Source organism: Neofelis nebulosa, chromosome X (genome assembly GCF_028018385.1).
Source record: "Neofelis nebulosa isolate mNeoNeb1 chromosome X, mNeoNeb1.pri, whole genome shotgun sequence".
NCBI classification, from domain to species: Eukaryota; Metazoa; Chordata; class Mammalia; order Carnivora; family Felidae; genus Neofelis; species Neofelis nebulosa.
In genome coordinates, this window is record NC_080800.1 from 45,461,964 (window position 1) to 45,482,380 (window position 20,417).

Below are 20,417 nucleotides of genomic sequence, written 5' to 3' on the forward strand. Positions count from 1 at the left end.
TTGACTTTTTCTTCTTTCAATATGTTTAAAATGTTTCTTCATTGTCTTGCTTGCATTGTTTCCAAGGAGAAATCAGATGTCATCATTATTTTTGTCTCTTCAGACATAATATGCCTTTTACCTCTGTTTTTTTTAAGGATTTTCTCTTTTTCACTGGTTTTAAGCAATTTGATTATAATATGCATAGGTGTGGTTTTCTTCATTTGTCTTGTGCTTGGAATTTATCTTCCTGATTCTGTATGTTTATAGTTTTCATCAAATTTAGAAATTTTCAGCTATTATTTCTTCAATTTTTTTTTCTCTTTCCTTCCCTCTCCTCTTTCAGACACTCCAATTATCCACCTTTTAGTCACTTGGAAAGTTGTCCCACAGCTTATTGATACTTTTGATCTTTTACAATTCATTTTTTCCTCTGTTTATTTTGGATAGTTTATGCCATCAACTACATTAATCTTTTTTTTCCTGCAGTGTCTAATCTGCCCTTAATTCTATTCATCATGATTTACATCAAATAAATTTTAGTTTTCACCTCCAGAATGTCTATTTGGGGTCTTTTTAGATATATTCCATGTCTCTACTTAACTTTCTGAACAGATGGAATATAGTTATAATGTCTATTTAAATGTCTATGTCTCCTAATTCTAACATCTCTATCAGGCTTGGGTCAGTTCCAATTGTTTTAATTTTCTCCTCAATATAGTTTATATTTTTATGCATTCTTTTCATTCTTTGTAACGTTTAATTGGATATTAGGCAGACATTGTAGATTGTACCTTGTTCAGTGCTGGATATGTCTTTACTCCTTTAAATATTACTGACATATTTCTGGGACATGTTAAGGTACCTGGAAATATTTTGATCCTTTTGAATCATGCTTTTAAGTTTTTTACAAGACTGGAATAGTGTTCAGTCTAGGCTTGATTATTCCCCATTCAAAGCCACCCTTCTATGTACTGTGTGCAATGCTCCATGAATTTTGAGGTTCTCTACTGTGGTTGGTGGGAATAGGCATTATTTCTAGCCCTGCATTCACCCCAGACACTGTTAGCTCTAATTTTTTTGGGTGATTCTCTACCTGGACTTGAGGATACTTTCCTCAAATGCGTGTTCTGATTAGTCCTTAGCTGAATGTTGAAGGGTAATCTTTGTAGATATCTGGGGATTTACCTCTGTGCACTTTCTCCTCTTTGGTACTCTCCCGAAAATTCTAACCATCTAGCTCTCTCTGGACACTCAGCTCCATCTTCTGAATGCAAGGAGTCCATCAGTCTTTTCTTCAATTTTCCCTCCCTGCATCATAGCCCAGAAAATCTCTCAAGGCAATAAACTGGGGAAATCTTTGAGCTCACCTCATTTGTTTCCATATTTGAATCTTTGGATCTCCAGTGTCTTGAAACTGATGTTTCATATGGTTTGAAACATTTTTTGGCTGTCACAACTACGAGGGTAAATCTGATTTTTTTATTCCATATTGTCCACCAGCAAAATTATCTGTTCTTTTTTCTTAATGTCTTTTAAACTGAGGTATTGTACAAGCAATAATACACACTAACATGTGTGTACAGCTCAATTATTTATATATCTGTGCAATCACTCTCAAGATCAAGATACTAAAATTTTCAAGCACTTCTACAAGGCTCACTCATCCCCCTTCATTGTTCTGTTTTATTGAGCGCTATCTACCTTGTCTCTTCATTTTGACCTTGAGGAAACTTTTGCTACATGTAAGCCATGTAATTTTATTGCTGCCACGCTTCAACTATCAATCTCTGTCTTTTAGAAGTAGTCTCATTTAAGATATTCTCTATTTTTTTTAAATAAATGACCATTACAGAATAGAGTGGCTTTTTTTGCTTTGTTTTTATTGAGGTATAATTAACATATAGCATTATATTAGTTTCAGGTGTACAACATAGTGATTCAGTATACATATAAATGGTGAAATGATCACAAGTTTATTTAATATCCATCATTATACAGAGTTACAATTTTTTTTCTTGTGATGAGGACTTTTAAGATTTACTCTTAGCAACTTTCAAATATGAAATGCAGTATTATTAACTGTAATCATCACGCTTACATTATATCCTCATAAATTATTTATTTTATAACTGGTAGTTTGCACCTTTTGGCCCCCTTCACCCATTTTGCCCACCCCTTACCCCCTGCCTCTGGCAACCAGTTTGTTCTCTGTGTCTGTGAGCTTGGTTTTGTTTTGTTTTGTTTTAAATTCCACTGTAAGTGGGATAATATGGTATTTGTCTTTCTCTGTCTGACTTATTTCACTTAGCACAATGCCCTCAAGGTCCATCCATGTTGTTGCAAATGGCAAGGTTTCCTTCTTTTTTATGGCTGAATAATATTCCTGTGTGTGTGTGTGTGTGTGTGTGTGTGTACCACATCTTCTTTATCCATTCTTCCATTGATAGACACTTAAATTGCTTGTATATCTTGGCTATTATAAATTGTGCTGCAATGAACACAGGGATGCATAGATCTTTTCAAATTAGTGATTGTCTTTTCTTTGTATAAATACCCAGCAGTGGGATTGCTGCATCTTATGGTAGTTCTATTTCTAATATTCAAGGAACCTTCATACTATTTTCCATAGTTGTGGTACCAATTTACATTACCACCAACAGCATAAGAGGGTTCTCTTCTCTCCGCGTTCTCGCCAACACTTAGTTTCCCCAAATACTGGGCCTAGGTATTCAGATTTTCCCACTTTGATAATGAAATTCACACCAATCTCACTGTTACCAGGTGTTATCAGTCACATAGTAGAATATCAATAGATGGTAACAAAAGTGAGTGGTGCTAATGGAATTATAATTATGACTTTGATCAGGAAAAGCAACATGATGCTGTGGAAAAAATAATTACTTACTTCCTCTTCTTCATCTTTTTTGTCTACATGGTAAGTCAAAAACTTTATTTTTAAATAAGTGATATTCTTTTCTGAGTTTATTATTTTTGTCTGCCATTACCAATATTTCATGTTTCCCATACCTCAACAATTGAGAAATAAAATAATAGTTAAAAAGGAATATTTCTTTAATTCTGCTCTCATTTAGCTTTCACAAACTTGAGCCCTTGACAAATTCTACCTAAATGGCTTTGAATGAACCTAGGGAGGTTTCTTATGCCCCCAAGTTTTCTTGTCTTGCCCATTACAAAGATTATCTCAGAACTATCTGAGATCCTGTCCTCAGAGAACTGATGTGGTTCCTTTTGTTTTGCATTCTGTTTTATTACGATAACCTCTCCCTAAAACTCAACCTTTGGGTCCCTGGGGCATGGCTGGTGGACAGTCTGAATGACTGGCTGGGTCTTATTTATAATTCCTCTCTTCATGTCTTTGATACACATTTTCCTGATGGCTAATGATGTTGAGCATCTTTTCATGTACTTACTAGCAATTTGAGGAATGTCCATTTAGATCCATTGCCCATTTTTTGAGTTGTTTGTCTTTTCATTTTTCCATTGTACAAGTTCTTTATCTATTACGTATACAAGTCCTTTATCAGATATCTGATTTGCAAACATTTTCTCCCATTTTGAGTATTTTATTTTCACTTTCTTGATGTATCCATTGAAGCATGAAAGGTTTTAATTTTGGCGACTCCAATTTTACCTATTAGTTTTTTATTTTGTTGTTTGGACATTTGTATCATATCTAAGAGGGCTTTGCCTAACTTATAGTCACAAAGATTTACTCTTATACTTTCTTCTAACATTTGTACAGCTTCAGCACTTATATTTAGGCCTATGATCCACTTTTTGCTAATTTTTGTGTATAATATGAGGTAGGGTTCAGGAGGTTTCATTATATTCTTAGTTTGAATTTTTTTATTATGAAAAGGTTTTGGATTTTGTCAAATGCTTTTTCTGTGTCTTTCCAGATGATTATGTGGTTTTTGTCTTTTATTTAGTTGATATGTGTCTTACTTTAATAGATTTTCAGGTGTTATTACCAATTTTGCATTTCTAACATACATTCCACTTAGTCATGGAGTATAATTCATATATATCAGTGGATTTGGTTTCATAGTATTTTATTGAGGATTTGGCATAAAGGTTTGTGGTTTTCTTTTCTTGTCATGCTTTTGTCTGCTTTTATTAGTAGGAAAATACCAGACCTATAGAATTTGGAAAGTATTTCACTTCTATTTTCTATAACAATATGTAAAGAAATGGTATTGGTTGCAATAAGTTACTTAAAAGTTTGGTAGAATTTATCAGTGAATTTGGACATGGATTTTTTCTTGTGGTAAAGTTTTTTAAATTACAAATTCAATCTCTATAGGTGTAATAGGTCAACTTCAATTTTCAACTTCTTCTTGAATTTATCTCAGTAGTTTGTTTCTTTTTAGTAATATGTTCATTTCACCTAAGTTATCTGATTTATTGGCAAACAGTTGTTCATAGTATTCTCTTATATTCTTTGTTTCTTTAATGTCAGTAGTAATGCCCACTCTCTCATTACTCATTTTAGTAATTTGAATATTCTTCTTCTTTTTTTTTTTGGTCAGTTTAGTTAAAGACTTATGAATTTTGTTGGTCTTTTCAGACAAACAATTTTTTTTTTGGTTTTGTTGATTTTCAATTTATTGGGGCTTATTTTATGGCATAACATATTGTTTATCCTGGAGAATGTTCTATGTGCACTTGAGAAGAATATGTATTCTGCCTTGTTGGAGGGTAGTATACTATAGATGCTATTATGCCTGGTTTTTTTATATTGTTGTTCAAATCTTCTATTTCCTTGTTAATCTACTTTCATGTTCTATACATTCCTAAAAGTGGAGTATTAAAGTTTCCAACTATTGCTGAATTCCTTATAACTCTTCTCAATCTTGTGACTTTCTGTTTCTTTAATTTGGGGCTCAGATTTTTAAGTGCATATGCACCTATGTGTATAATTTTACTTTCTTACAGATGGATAGACTCTTTATCATTATAAAATGTTTTTCTTTATTTGTAATAAACTTTCATGTTTTAAAGTCTATTTTTTCCATTATTACAGCCACTCCAGCTCTACTTAATAGTGAAAAACTGAATTCTTTCCTTTTATTTTCTGGAACAAAGCAAAGATACTCTACTCACCATTCCTATTCAGCATTGTAGTAGAAGTCCTAAATAGTGCAATTACTCATGAAATACAAACAGCATTAATACTAAATGGAAGGGGGAAAAATCTTTCCCTACTTGCAGACAACATAATTGTCTACAAAATAATTCCCAAGAAATCTAAAAAACAAAAACCTTTAGGAATATCAAGTGAGTTTAACAAAAATTTGGAATATAAGTCAACACATAACATCTATCATATATCTATAAACCACTAATGAATTTAAAAAAAATCTACATTAGTTCCAAAAATTAAAATTGAATAAAACAATATAATTTATGATAACTCAAAATAGGAAAGCAATTATGTGTGAATTTAACAAAAAAATAAACAAGATCTGCATGTTGAAAACTATAAAGCACTGATTCAAGAAATCTAAGGAGATCTAAAGAAAGGAAAGACATCTAGCATTCGTGGATTTGTAGAATCTACATAGTAACATGACAAATATCCCGAAATTAATCTAGATTTAACACTATTTCCACCAAAACCCAATTTTTTTTTCTAGTTTTGGGAAAACTAATTCCATAACTTATAGGAAAAATCAAAGGAATTAGAATAACCAAACAGATTTTGAAAAAGAGGAATATATTTGCAGGAATCATACTACTTGAGATTAAGATTCAATTTATTTTAAAAAAATCTTTTTAATTTATTGATTTATTTTGAGAGGGGGGAAAGGAGAGGTGGAGAGAAATGATGACAGAAAATTCCAAACAGGCTCTGCAGTATCAGCGCAAAGCTCAATGCGAAGCTCAATCCCACGAACTGTGATCATGACCTGAGCCGAAATCAAGAGTCAGAGATTAACTGAGTAAGTCACCCTGGCTCCCAAGATTAAGAAGCACTTTAAAACGACAATGTCATTGACAGAGACAAGATGGTGGTGTAGGAGGACGCTGGGCTCAACGCGTCCTGCTGATCACTTTGATTCCACCCACACATGACTAACCCAGAAAACAGCCAGAAGACTAGCAGAACAGACTCTCTGAAGCCAAGCAAGACAAGAAGCCCAAAGAAGAGGGTAGGAAGGGTGGAGGGATGGTGCACTCTACTCGGACTGGCGGGAGGGAGCTGAGGCTGTGAAGGGCAGCCCACCCTGCAAGGCAGAGCCCCCGAAGTCTAGTTTGCAAAAGTGGAGGGGCCAGACTGCATGAGTTCTGACACCCAGTGGGACTTAACATCTGGAATGTCATAAGTCAACAGCTCTGCTCAGAGAGCAGGAGGGCAAGAGGACAATGGGAGGGAGAGTTGTTGAGCTCCGGAAGACAGAGTTCAGCTCCGCGGGGAACAAAGGTGCTGGCCAACGCCATCTATCTCGCCCATCCCCCACCTAAAATCCCAAAGGGAACCAGTTTCTGTCACCGAACTTTCTAGCACTGTGCAAACACCAGTGCTGTGCTTCTGTGGATCCATCCCTTTGACAGGTAGGCCTGCCTCCCTCCCAGTGCTGCAGGACCCTCCCCCAGCAGACCACTAATGGCAAAGCGAGCTAAGCCTGCCCCTCCCACCCCTGTGCACCTTTCGGATCCACCCTGGCTAATATGCCAGATCCTATGGAAGCAGCACCACAAGCCTGACAGTGTGCAAGTAGCCCAGACAGGGGCCACACAACTCCACAGTGAGTCCTGCCCCTGGGAGAGGGGAAGATAAGCTACACACCAGTCTGAATGTGGCCCCAGCGGTGGGCTGGGGACAGACATCATGTCTGACTATGGCTCCACACACCAACATCGGTTACACCAGACAGCACAGGGGAAGAGCCCTGCAGTTCCCCAATACTCCAGGGACTATCCAAAATGATGAAAAGGAAGAATTCTCCTCCAAAGAAACTCCAGGAAGTAGCGACAGCTAATGAACTGATCAAAAATGATTTAAGCAATGTAACAGAAAATTAATTTAAAATAATACTCATAAAATTAATCGCTGGGCTTGAAAAAAGCATAGAGGACAGAAGAGAATCTATTACTACAGAGATCAAGGGACTAAGAAACAGTCAGGAGGAGCTTAAAAAAATGCTACAAATGAGGTGCAAAATAAAATGGAGGCGACCACCGCTCATATTGAAGAGGCAGAGGACAGAATAGGTGAATTAGAAGATAAAATTATGGAAAAAAAGGAAGCTCAGAAAAAGATTACAAAATCCAGGAGTATGAGGGGAGAATTGGAGAACTAAGTGATGCAATGAAACGTAACAATATCCATATAATAGGAATTTCATAAGAGGAAGAGAGAGAGAAAGGGGCTGAAGGTGTACTTGAACAAATCATAGCTGAGAACTTCCCTGATCCAGGGAAGGAAAAAGGCATTGAAATCCAAGAGGCACAGAGAACTCCCTTCAGACGTCACTTGAAGCGATCTTCTGCAAGACATATCATAGTGAAACTGGCAAAATACAGGGATAAAGAGGAAATCCTGAAAGCAGCTAGGGATAAATACGCTCTAACATATAAAGGGAGACTGATTAGACTAGTCACGGATCTATCTACTGAAACGTGGCAGGCCAGAAAGGAATGGCAGGCAATCTTCAATGTGATGAACAGAAAAAATGTGTAGCGGAGAATCCTCTATCTAGCAAATCTGTCATTTATAATAGAAGGAGAGATAAAGGTCTGCCCAAACAAACAAAAACTAAAGGAATTCATCACCACTAAACCAGCCCTACAAGAGCTCCTAAGGGGGATTCTGTGAGTGAAATGTTACAAGGACCACAAAGTACCAGAGACATCACTACCAGCATGAAACCTACAGACATCACAATGACTCTAAACCCATATCTTTCTAAACTAACACTGAATGTAAATGGACTAAATGCGCCAACCAAAAGACATAGGGTATCAGAATGGATAAAAAACAAGACCCATCTATTTGCTGTCTACAAGAGACTCATTTTAGACCTGAGGACACCTTCAGATTGAAAGTGAGGGGATGGAGAACTATCGATCATGTTACTATAATTCAAAAGAAAGCTGGAATAGCCATACTTTTATCAGACAAACTAGACTTTAAATTGAAGCCTGTAACAAGAGATGAAGAAGGGCATTATATAATAATTACAGGGTCTATCCATCAGAAAGAACTAACAATTATAAATGTCTATGCGCCGAATATGGGAGCCCCCAAATATTTAAAACAATTAACCACAAACATAAGCAACCTTATTGATAAGAATATGGTAATTGCAAGGGACTTTAATACCCCACTTACAACAATGGATACATCGTCTAGACACAGGATCAATAAAGAAACAAGGGCCCTGAATGGTACATTGGATCAGATGGACTTGACAGATATATTCAGAACTCTGCATCCCAAAGCAACAGAATATACTTTCTTCTCGAGTGCACATGGACATTCTCCAAGATAGATCATATACTGGGTCACAAAACAGCCCTTCATAAGTTTACAAGAATTGAAATTATACCATGCATACTTTCAGACCACAATGTTATGAAGCTTGAAATCAACCACAGGAAAACGTCTGGGAAACCTCCAAAAGCATGGAGGTTAAAGAACACCCTACTAAAGAATGAGTGGGTCAACCAGGCAATTAGAGAAGAAATTAAAAAATATATGGAAACAAATGAAGATGAAAAGACAGCAATGCAAAAGCTTTGGGATGCAGAGAAGGCAGTCCTGAGAGGAAAATACATTGCAATCCAGGCCTATCTCAAGAAACAAGAAAAATCCCACATACAAAATCTAAGAGCACTCCTAAATGAAACAGAAGCAGAACAGCAAAGACACCCCAAACCCAGCAGAAGAAGAGAAATAATAAAGATCAGAGCAGAAATAAACAATATAGAATCTAAAAACCTGTAGAGCAGATCAATGAAACCAAGAGTTGGTTTTTTGAAAAAAAATTAACAAAATTGATAAACCTCTAGCCAGGATTCTCAAGAAGAAAAGGGAGATGACCCAAATAGATAAAATCATGAATGAAAATGGAATTATTACAACCAATCCCTCAGAGATACAAGCAATTATCAGGGAGTACTATGAAAAATTATATGCCAACAAACTGGACAACCTGGAAGAAATTGACAAATTCCTAAACACCCACACTCTTCCAAAACTCAATCAGGAGGAAATAGAAAGCTTGAACAGACACATAACCAGCGAAGAAATTGAATTGGTTATCAAAAATCTCCCAACAAATAAGAGTCCAGGACCAGATGGCTTCCCAGGGGAGTTCTACCAGACGTTTAAAGCAGAGATAAAACCTCCTTCTCAGGCTATTCCAAAAAATAGAAAGGGAAGGAAAACTTCCAGAATCATTCCATGAAACCAGCATTACTTCGATTCCTAAACCAAAGAGACCCAGCAAAAAAAAGAGAACTACCGGCCAAATCCCAGATGAATATGGATGCAAAGTTCTCAGTAAGATGATAGCAAATCGAATTCAACATCATATAAAAAGAATTATTCATCGCGACCAAGTTGGATTCATTCCTGGGCCGCAGGGCTGGATCAACATTCACAAATCAATCAATGTGATACATCACATAAATAAATAAATAAATAAATAAATAAATAAATAAACCTGATAAGAACCATATGATCCTGTCAATCGATTCAGAAAAAGCATTTGACAAAATTCAGCATCCTTTCTTAATAAAAACCCTCGAGAAAGTCGGGATAGAAGGAACATAGTTAAACAGCATAAAAGCCATTTATGAAAAGCCCACAGCTAATATCATCCTCAATGGGGAAAAACTAAGAGCTTTCCGCCTGAGATCAGGAACACGACAGGGATGTCCACTCTGCTGTTGTTTCACATAGTGTTGGAAGTGCTAACACCAGCAATCAGACAACAAAAGGGAATCCAAGGCATCAAAATTGGCAAAGATGAAGTCAAGCTTTCACTTTTTGTAGATGACATGATATTATACATGGAAAACCAGATAGACTCAACCAAAAGTCTAGAACTGATACATGAATTCAGCAAAGTCACAGCATAAAAAACAATATACATAAATCAGCTGCATTCTTATACACTAACAATGAAGCAACAGAAAGACAAATAAACTGATCCTATTCACAATTGCACCAAGAAGCATAAAATACCTAGGAATAAACCTAACCAGTGATGTAAAAGATCTGTGTGCTGAAAACTATAGAAAGCTTATGAAGGAAATTGAAGAAGATACAAAGAAATGGAAAAATACCCCGTGCTCATGGATCAGAAGAATAAATATTATCAAAATGTCAATACTACCCAAAGCTATCTACACATTCAATGCAATCCCAATCAAAATTGAACCAGCATTCTTCTCAAAGCTAGAACAAGCAATCCTAAAATTCATATGGAATCACAAAAGACCCCGAATGGCCAAAGTAACTTTGAAGAAGAGGACCAATGCAGGAGGCATCACAATCCCAGACTTTAGCCTCTCCTACAAAGCTGTAATCTTCAAAACAGCATGGTATTGGCACAAAAACAGACACATAGACCAATGGGATAGAATAGAAACCCCAGAATTAGACCCAAAAAGTATGGCCAAGTAATCTTTGACAAAGCGGGAAAGAATATCCAATGGAAAAAAGACAGTCTCTTTAACAAATGGTGCTGGGAGAACTGGACAGCAACATGCAGAAGGTTGAAACTAGACCACTTTCTCACACCATTCACAAAAATAAACTCAAAATGGATAAACGACCTGAATGTGAGACAGGAAACCATCAAAACCCTAGAGGAGAAAGCAGGAAAAGACCTCTCTGACCTCAGCCGTAGCAATTTCTTACTTGACACATCCCCAACGGCAAGGGAATTAAAAGCAAAACTGAACTAGTGGGACATCATCAAGATAAAAAGCTTCTGCACTGCAAAGGAAACAATCCACAAAGCTAAAAGGCAACAAACGGAATGGGAAAAGATATTTGCAAATGACATATCAGACAAAGGGTTAGTATCCAAAATCTATAAAGAGCTCACCAAACTTCACACCCAAAAAGGAAATAATCCAGAGAAGAAATGGGCAGAAAACATGAATAGACACTTATCTAAAGAAGACATCCAGGTGGCCAGCAAGCACATGAGAGGATGCTCACATCACTCCTCATTTGGGAAATACAAATCAAAACCACACTCAGATACCACCTCACGCCAGTCAGAGTGGCCAAAATGAACAAATCAGGAGACTATAGATGCTGGAGAGGATGTGGAGAAACGGGAACTCTCTTGCACTGTTGGTGGGAATGCAAATTGGTGCAGCCACTCTGGAAAACAGTGTGGAGGTTCCTCAAAAAATTAAAAATAGATCTACCCTATGGCTCAGCAATAGCACTGCTAGGAATTTACCCAAGGGATCCAGGAGTGCTGATGCATAGGGGCACTTTTACCCCAATGTTTATAGCAGCACTTTCAACAATAGCCAAATTATGAAAGAGCCTAAATGTCCATCAACTGATGAATGGATAAAGAAATTGTGGTTTATATACACAATGGAGTACTACGTGGCAATGAGAAAGAATGAAATATGGCCTTTTGGAGCAACGTGGGTGGAACTGGAGAGTGTTATGCTAAGTGAAATAAGTCATACAGAGAAAGACAGGTATCATATATTTTCACTCTTATGTGGATCCTGAGAAACTTAACAGAAGACCATGCAGGAGAGGAGGGAAAAAAAAAAAGAGGTTAGAGAGGGAGAGAACCAAAACATAAGAGACTCTGAAAAACTGAGAACAAACTGAGGGTTGATGGGGGGTGGGAGGGAGGGGAGGTTGGGTGATGGATATTGAGGAGGGCACCTTTTGGGATGAGCACTGGGTGTTGTATAGAAACCAATTTGACAATAAATTCCATGTTTAAGAAAAATAAAATAAACAGAAATAAATTACTTATAAAACTTAAAAAAACTACAGTGTCATATTGGTGAAAGGATGACATATAGATCAGTGGAAAAGAATAGTGTTTAGAAATAGATCAGTACAAATATGATGAAGTGATTTTTTTTACAAAGGTGCAGTTTCAATGGAGAAATTATGGTCCTTTTAACAAATAGTGTGCACACTATAGCCACAGATTCTGCTACATACCTATTCGAATAACTAGCATTAAGAAAAGTGTGAAGGGGCACCTGGCTGGCTCAGCTGGAGGAGCCTGTGACTCTTAATCTCGAGATTGTGAGTTCGATCCCCAAATTGGAATTAGAGATTACTTAAATAAATAAAAACTTTAAAAAAAGTATGAAGAATGCCAAGTGCTGGCAAGAATGTGGAGCAATTATAAATCACATATTTCTGATGGGAATGCAAAATGGCTCATCCACTTTGGAAAACATTTTGGTAGTTTCTTATAAACACCCATATGCGATAACCATTTATGAGCAATCCTACTCCTAGGCATTTCTTTTGAGATATTAAAACTTATGTTCACACAAAAACCTGTACGTTAATGTTATAGCCTCTTAATTCATCCTCTATGAAAGTGGAAACTACCCAAATGTTTCAATTGGTGAATTGATAAGCAGTCTGTGATACATCTATACAATTAAATACTATTCGGAAATAAAAATTAATGAAAAATTGAAACATGTAGCAACTTGGATGAATCTCAAAAGTGTTGTCCTAAGTAAAAGAAGCCTGTCTCAAAAGGTTACTTATTCCATGCTCCCATTTATATGACATTTTAGAAAGCAGAAACTAGATTGAAAGACAAGAGTCTTTGTCAGAGTTTGTGAGTGAGGAAGATTTTATGATGAAAACAGGATATCATAAAGACTTTTAGGAGTTATGGGATTGTTTTGTATCCTGACTGTGCTGTGGTTACATGAATCAATGCATGTGTTAATACTAAAAGTACTTGTTTATACCAAAAAAGTAATTTAATATATTTAATTTTAAGAAATAACAAATATCCTTATGTAATAAGGTGAAACACATGCCTACATATATAGTTAAGTAAAAAAAAAATCCTGGTGCAAAATAGTTTGTGTTATATGTTGCTGTCTGGTAAAAATGTAATATATATATATATATATATATATATATATATATATATATATATATATGTTTGATTGCATATGTATAAAATATCTTTGAAAGAATAAGCAAGATGGCTCTTTCTAGCCCCTAGGTGGCTGGGGGCCAGGTACAAAATGAAAAGTTTTTATATACACAAACTTTTATTTACACAACATATAAATTTTTGTAAGTTTTGGGTAACTGTTTAAAATTACTTTTTATTTCTTTATTATAATATATGATATATCCAAAATAATGCATGTGGTTCTAATGGGCACCTGGAATGAAGAACTGCTGCTTTATAAGTTCCATATTTATTGTTATTTGTTTATTGCTTGTCTTCCTCTCTAAAATGTGAGTTTCAAAAATGTGAGGATTTTTTCTACTCCTTTGTTTATGCATGTATTTCTACTGTCTTGAACAGTACCAACCGCACAGTAGTTGACCAACAAATGTTTGCTGGGTGAATAAAATAAAGTGATAAGAACAGGGTACATGGTAGAAGCCGAGAAGAGGAGCAGCTGTCTGATTTTGGTTAAGGAGAGGAAGGAAGGGTCAGCAAGGTTTAATGAAAGAGATAAAATAAGAGCTGATCTATGCAAGGTGAATATTAGATAGTAGGGTTTGAAAGTACACAGATTTGAGATCTCAGTGTACTTTCCAAATTGTAAGCACTTTTGTGATACTTGAACTTAGGGTGGGAAAAGCAGAGTGGTGAGAGATGGGACTAGAGAGAGAGAGACCAAGTTAGACTACCGAGATTTTTGTATACCATGGTAAGGAGTTGGGATTTGGTTAGAAACATGGAGGGTCTGAACTACGTGATCCTGGTGATTGAGAGGAGTAGATGAAGTCTATAAATATTCATACATCACCTTTTCAGTGAGCTTTTCCATAATGGCATTCTTCTCCCCCTCCCCCATGTACATTGCTATCCTACTTACTTGCTTTATTTCTTCATAGTACTTGTCATTTTTTGGCACGCATTTTCTTAAATATTTTGTTATCTGACACAAGAATTTAGTTCCTTTGAAGGCAGAAATTTTTGTCCATTTTGTTCATAGTTCTATCCTCAGAGCCTTATGTGTATTAACAGCTCAATAAATATTTGTTATGTGAATTTGTCAAAATTTTGAATGTGGATGAAGTCAAGGAAAAATTATCAGGTTTCAATGCCTCTGGATTTATGATAATATACTGGCTATTTTTTCCAGTTCAATTCTTAATTCATTATTATTATTCCAGTTAATTATTCCTTATGATCCAGTCCTAATTCATTATTATATTTTCCAGTTCAATTCCAATTCATTATTAAGTATAAGCCTCTAATTTTCTGTATTTATTCATCGGTTAATACAATACACTCTAAATCAACCTCTCTGCCTCCAGATTGCAACAATACAACCTATTCTATATATTCTGGTTTTAAACATTAATATATACTTTATTGCTTAAAATTCTTCGACTTTCTGTTTTCCATGACATGGCTTGCAAGTTCCTTCCTTCTTTGGTCTCTTACGTTCAGCTTCATCTCTGATTAGTGTTGTTTTCACAGTATACTTCAATACTATTACCATTCTTCCCTTTCATTCATCCATTCAATAATGTATTCAACATCAAACAAGTCTTTATTGAGCACCCTCTAGGAGATAAGGTATATTTCAGGTTTTTAGTATCCACCAATCAATGGGATAGCCATAGTTCCTACACTGTCTCTTCTACCTATTATTTTGTAACAGTATAGTGCTAGTAGTTGTTTGTGTTTATTTCCCCAACAGTTCCGAAGGCCTTGAAATCCAGGATTGTGTCTTATTCTTCCTAAGATGGGCACTATCAGGAACAGAAGCTTACACTCAATGGTTGTTCAGAATCTGCTGGTTGAATGAGAAATTTGAGTTAAAATGTTGAAATGAACTATAAAAAATACCAACAAAAGTAAGGACCTGTTTGCCGCTGATCACATTTTGGTTATTTATTCATTCAACAAACATTGATAATCACCTATTTTATGGTAGGTTCTTTCTTATGCTTAAAATGTCACCTTTAGCCCTTACACTGTGGGTTCCTACTGTAATGTCAGTGGGTGTAGCATAGTATTTGGGACATGGTGGATGCTCACTATATAATTGTGGATTCACTGAAAATAACCACAAAAGAGGAGAACTGGGGTACAGGTTTGGGGCCCAGAAGAGATTTCTGGAGGTAGTGGCAATAGGTGATTCAACATTGAACTTAAAAAAAAATTATGTTTATTTTTGAGAGACAGAGAGAGAGCATGAGCAGGGGAGGAGCGGAGGGGGGGGGGTGTATGCAGAATCTGAAGCAGGCTCCAGGCTCTGAGCTGTCAGCACAGAGCCCAACTTGGGGCTTGAACTCAGGAACTGTGAGACCATGACCTGAGCCGAAGTCAGATGCTCAACCGACTGAGCCACCCAGGCGCTCTGAGAACTTTTAACCAGAGTGAGGATTATTTTATTACTGAAACTTTTTGTCAGTTGTTATTTTCCTCGTTTTCTTGGGGTGGTGGTATATAAGCATACAAGAATTCTTTCTAAATGAGTTTACCTTTATTTGTTTTGAAATTCGAGTACAGCATGTAACTCTTTGGATACAATTCCGAGACAAAAATGATTCATATTTAAGATTTTTTTTAAATCTTGAAATCAAAGTATGCCACTAATAAAAATAAACTTTGTTTTCAACATGGTATGCCAGAAAACAGTAAACCAGTATAGCAAATATGTAACTGTTGACATCCAAGAGTTAAGAGACTAAGGGTTAGGAATGCGAGATGACAAATTGGATAAGTGGGGTTTGACTGAAATACTGCAGTTCCTGGGATGACTAGAACTAGGATTTGTAAAAAGTTACCCAGTCCCCCTCCCAGCCGGTTTACAATACTACCCAGTTTCTGATCTGACAAGAGAGCCATAGCGATAAAGTATTCCTAGGGCTTGCTAGAGAGGCACGGGAAGTTGCTTGAGTAAAGGGGGCGTGGTGGCGGAAGTTAATTCTTCAGCTCAAAGAAAGAAAATAACACTTCCGGTCATGCTGTCGTTGCGTCGCGGTTTTCTTCACCAAGGTGAGTGTAAAGGAAGACTGATAATTTTCGCAACTGAATCCCTAAACACCTCGGGGAAGCTTTCCTCCTTCCTACAACGTGGGATGGAACGAAGAATTCATCCCGAGTACATTCTGTGAAAGATGTTTCTGACGAGTATGGCTCTGCTCGCCAATCTTTTCTCCCTTACTCCGAAGATGGCCGGCTGTCATCCCCTCCCCTTTCTGACTCTTGTAGTCCTTTTTTCCCTGGTCATTCTTCACCTCTCTTCATTATTCCAGATCGTCTTCCTGATTTTTCTGAGCCTGAGTCATTCCCTCTACCACAGATTCTTTTCCTACCTCTTAGTCCCACCTTCTTCCCCGCCCCCCTTTAGCCTCAAAACTTTTGCAACCCAGTTCTGCCACTCTTAATCTACGTTCTTCCTTTTCCTTCATCCCCGGTACTTTACTCCCCTCCTTGCTGCACAAAGTTTCTGATCCATTCTGTCTCCCTCCTGCAGAGGCCATTAAACTATATACTTTCCCAAACCGGGTGTGGCTTCAGTTTCAAGGTCAACGCTGTTTTTGTTCTTAAAAATTAACAGTGGCAGAAATTTTAGAGTCTTAAGAGACATAGGGTCTTGTTCAAATTATTATTATTGTGTTTATTTTTACTCTAAACAAAATTACACATCAGATACTGCACTGATTTTTAACCGTCTATTCGTGACATTAAAAAAAAAATTTGGGGGGCGCCTGGGTGGCTCAGTCAGTTAAGTGGCCGACTTCAGCTCAGGTCATGATCTCGCGGTCCGTGAGTTCGAGCCCCGCGTCGGGCTCTGTGCTGACAGCTCAGGGCCTGGAGCCTGTTTCAGATTCTGTGTCTCCCTCTCTCTGACCCTCCCCTGTTCATGCTCTGTCTCTCTCTGTCTCAAAAATAAATAAACGTTAAAAAAAAATTGGCATAGAACTGAATCCCCACATTTTTATGGGGGCAAACTTAGTGGATTTTCCTGTAACCTGGTGTCATCTCTTGAGGGTGGAAGCTTTTCCCTCTCCTTTAGAACTTGTCATAGATCAGAAATCATTGAAATATATGACATCCAATCACAAATTTATTTTTTCATTTGAGTTATGCTTATTATGCAAATCCTTTTCTGGTCTCTGGTAGCAACATTGAACAGCGAACTGGCAGATTTTTCAGTTTTCCTGGGAACTTTGCAAGTATTATCTATTTGGTGCAAGGTCAAATGTATTTTTCTGTTAATTTATCGTGTTTGTCTTGGGAGAACATTAGTTAATCACAATCTATTATTTCAATTTTTTTACCCAAGAGAGGGGGGAATGATCATTAAACTTATAATGAGGGTCAAGGTTTTTCAGGCTCTAAAGAGGAATTTAACCAAAGATCTCCTTGAACAAGTAATTTATTTCTCCCTTCTCCTGTAGCTACTGTGTTACACTTGCCAAAATAAGTGTAAGAATAAGTAATTCTTTTTTCTAGGCCAGGAATAGTTTTCAGTTCTTTTATAAAAAGATGAGGCAGAGATGTTGTGATACCAAAACACTTAGGAACTTTTGGGAATGTCTCTGTATTCTCTATTCAAATCATAATTACACACCATTTAAATGTCACATGGCTTCAACCCACTGTGCAACCATTATTTATTCATGCAAGAATTTTTTATTGAATAACTTTTATGTGTCAGTGTTAAACACTGAGAATACAATTGGAAAATAAAAAGTTTTAAAAACTATAATTGAGAGACAATAAATGATTAAAATAAATATGAATAGGTTGTGATAGGGAGGGGATGTACTATTTTAAATTGGATGGTTAGGAAGACCTCCCTGGTATGGCAGCATTTTGACTACAAACCTAAAGGAGGTGCAAGCACAAACTATATAGATGTTAGTGGGAAAAACAGGATGTATCTATGTCAGTGTCTGCATTTGTTGTTCATTTGGCTCCCCCCACACACACTTTGTCTGTGGTCACTTTTCCTCACAGCTTTAATGCAGCAATCTGCATACTCAAATGACCTAATCCAGTCACATAAATTTCTCATTCTTTTTCTCCTGGCTAGCTTCTTGCTATCCAGTTAGGTATATTGTCAGTTACCAACCCCTCTAGGAAGGTATCTCTATATCTATCCTCACATCTTCCTCAGTCTGTTTGTTTGTGGTGCACTGTGTGCTATCCTACAGCATATTTGCTTGCCTTTCTCAGTGCTCTTACTGCTGTGTGTTCATGATATTTTACCCACAAATGTTTGATATGTTAAATTGGAATGAATTTAATACTTGTCTGTCTGTACAGGCAACCTTTTAAATATAGTTGGCCCCCAAATTTCAGAACCACCCTATAAGGTCAGTACTATCATTGTCATTTTACTGTTGATAAAACCAAGACTCAGAGGTGGATAGTAACCTGATATTGGTGGTGGAATTCATGGAGGTAAGGTCTGTGAGACACTCAGTCCTGGCCTGGTTTTCTTTGTCTTTTGTCTGTGCCTCTTTAGCTGTTTATTAATGAGAAGTACAAAATATATGGACTATTTTATTATTTTATAAGACATAATCTGGGTATAGAAATTTCATTTTTAAAAATTTCCTTTAATAAATCAGATTATATCAGGAGCTTGAATTACTTCCTAACTATAAATATTAAGAGCTGAGAGGTGTAGTGACTCTTTTTACTTGAACATTTTTTAATTAATTTAAACAAGCATAAATTGAAAGAAGAGTACAATGAATACTTTTATACTCTAAACCTAGATTCAGTAGTTGTTAACTTTTGCCATATTAGCTCACTTGTTCACTCACTTGCTCACTCTTAACCATCCATTCATCCATTTATTTAAAAAAAATTTTTTTTGCATTTATTTATTTTTGAGAGACAGAGACAGCATGAGCAGGGGAGGAGCAGAGAGAGAGGGAGACACAGAATCAGAAGCAGGCTCCAGGCTCTAAGCTGTCAGCACAGAGCCCGACGTGTGGCTCCAACCCACGAACCATGAGATCATGACCTGAGCTGAAGTTGGCTACTTAACCAACTGAGCCACCCAGGCGCCCCTCCATCCATTCATTTTTAAAATTAAGGCATAATTGTTTATCTGTTTTCTGATCTATATATTTTGGTTGAACCATTTGAGATTTGCAGGCTTTATTATTTTTTATTTATTTATTATTTTTTAATTTTACATCCAAGTTAGTTAGCATATAGTGCAACAATGATTTCAGGAGTAGATTTCTTAATGCCCCTTACCCATTTAGCCCATCCCCCCTCCCACAACCCCTCCAGCAACCCTCTGTTCTCTGTATTTAAGACTCTTATGTTTTGTCTCCCTCCCTGTTTTTATATTATTTTTGCTTCCCTTCCCTTATGTTCATCTGTTTTGTATCTTAAATTCTCCATAGGAGTGCAGACTTTATTTTTAAATAAACTTAAATATACACAAAAAGGTACATGTATCAAAAGTGTATGGCTCAAGGCATTTTTAATGTAAACACACATGTGTAACCAGCATCCAAATTAAGAAATAGAACATGATTAGCATCTGAAGGCCCTTGAATGCATTCCCTTCCAGTTACATCTAAACTCCCAATTAGCCACAATCCTTGCTTCTATCACTGTATAATAATTTTGCCTGTTTTTGAACTTTATAAAAATATGGTACTAAATCATTATTTTTTTTGGTGCCTGACCTCTTTGGCTTAAGATTTTGTTTTTGAGATTCATCCATATTATTGGGTGCAGTAGTATGTTTTTGAGATGCATTCATATTATTGGGAATGGTGGTAATTCCTTCATTCTCATTGGTATGTATTCCATTGTTTGAACATATCATAATAGATGGACATTTTGTTTGTTTATATTTTTGGCTTGTAAACATTTGTGAACATTATAGTATATGACTTTTGGTGATATATGTACATATTTCTGTTGAGGATATACCTAAGAGAAGAATTGCTGAATTAAGTTATGTATATTATTAGCTTTAGTAGAGACTGTCAACTAGTTTTCCACAATGGTTGTACAGGCATACCTTGTTTTATTGCATTTTGCTTTATTGCACTTTGCAGATACTGTTTTTTACAAATTGAAAGTTTGTGGCAATCCTGAGTCAAACAAGTCTTTCGGCATCATTTTTCTAACAACATTTGCTCACTTCATGTCTCTGTGTTACATTTTGGTAATTCTTGAAATATTTCAAACTTTTTCAAAGTGATTATGACTTTCTGAAAGTCCGATGATGGTTAGCAATTTTTTAGCAAT

At 36.4% G+C, this 20,417-nt stretch overlaps 1 protein-coding gene across 2 annotated transcripts in view; it reads left to right on the plus strand.

Moving 5' to 3' along the window:
* The first annotated feature begins 16,112 nt into the window (after window positions 1-16,112).
* MAGED1 (MAGE family member D1) overlaps window positions 16,113-20,417 on the plus strand; it is a 61,365-nt gene continuing 57,060 nt past the window's right edge. The window contains exon 1 of one of the 2 annotated variants that reach the window (XM_058714749.1): window positions 16,113-16,178. The gene's annotated coding sequence lies outside the window, so the exon portion shown is untranslated. The remainder of the gene's footprint in view (window positions 16,179-20,417) is intronic. The other variant, XM_058714746.1, reaches the window with a different exon arrangement.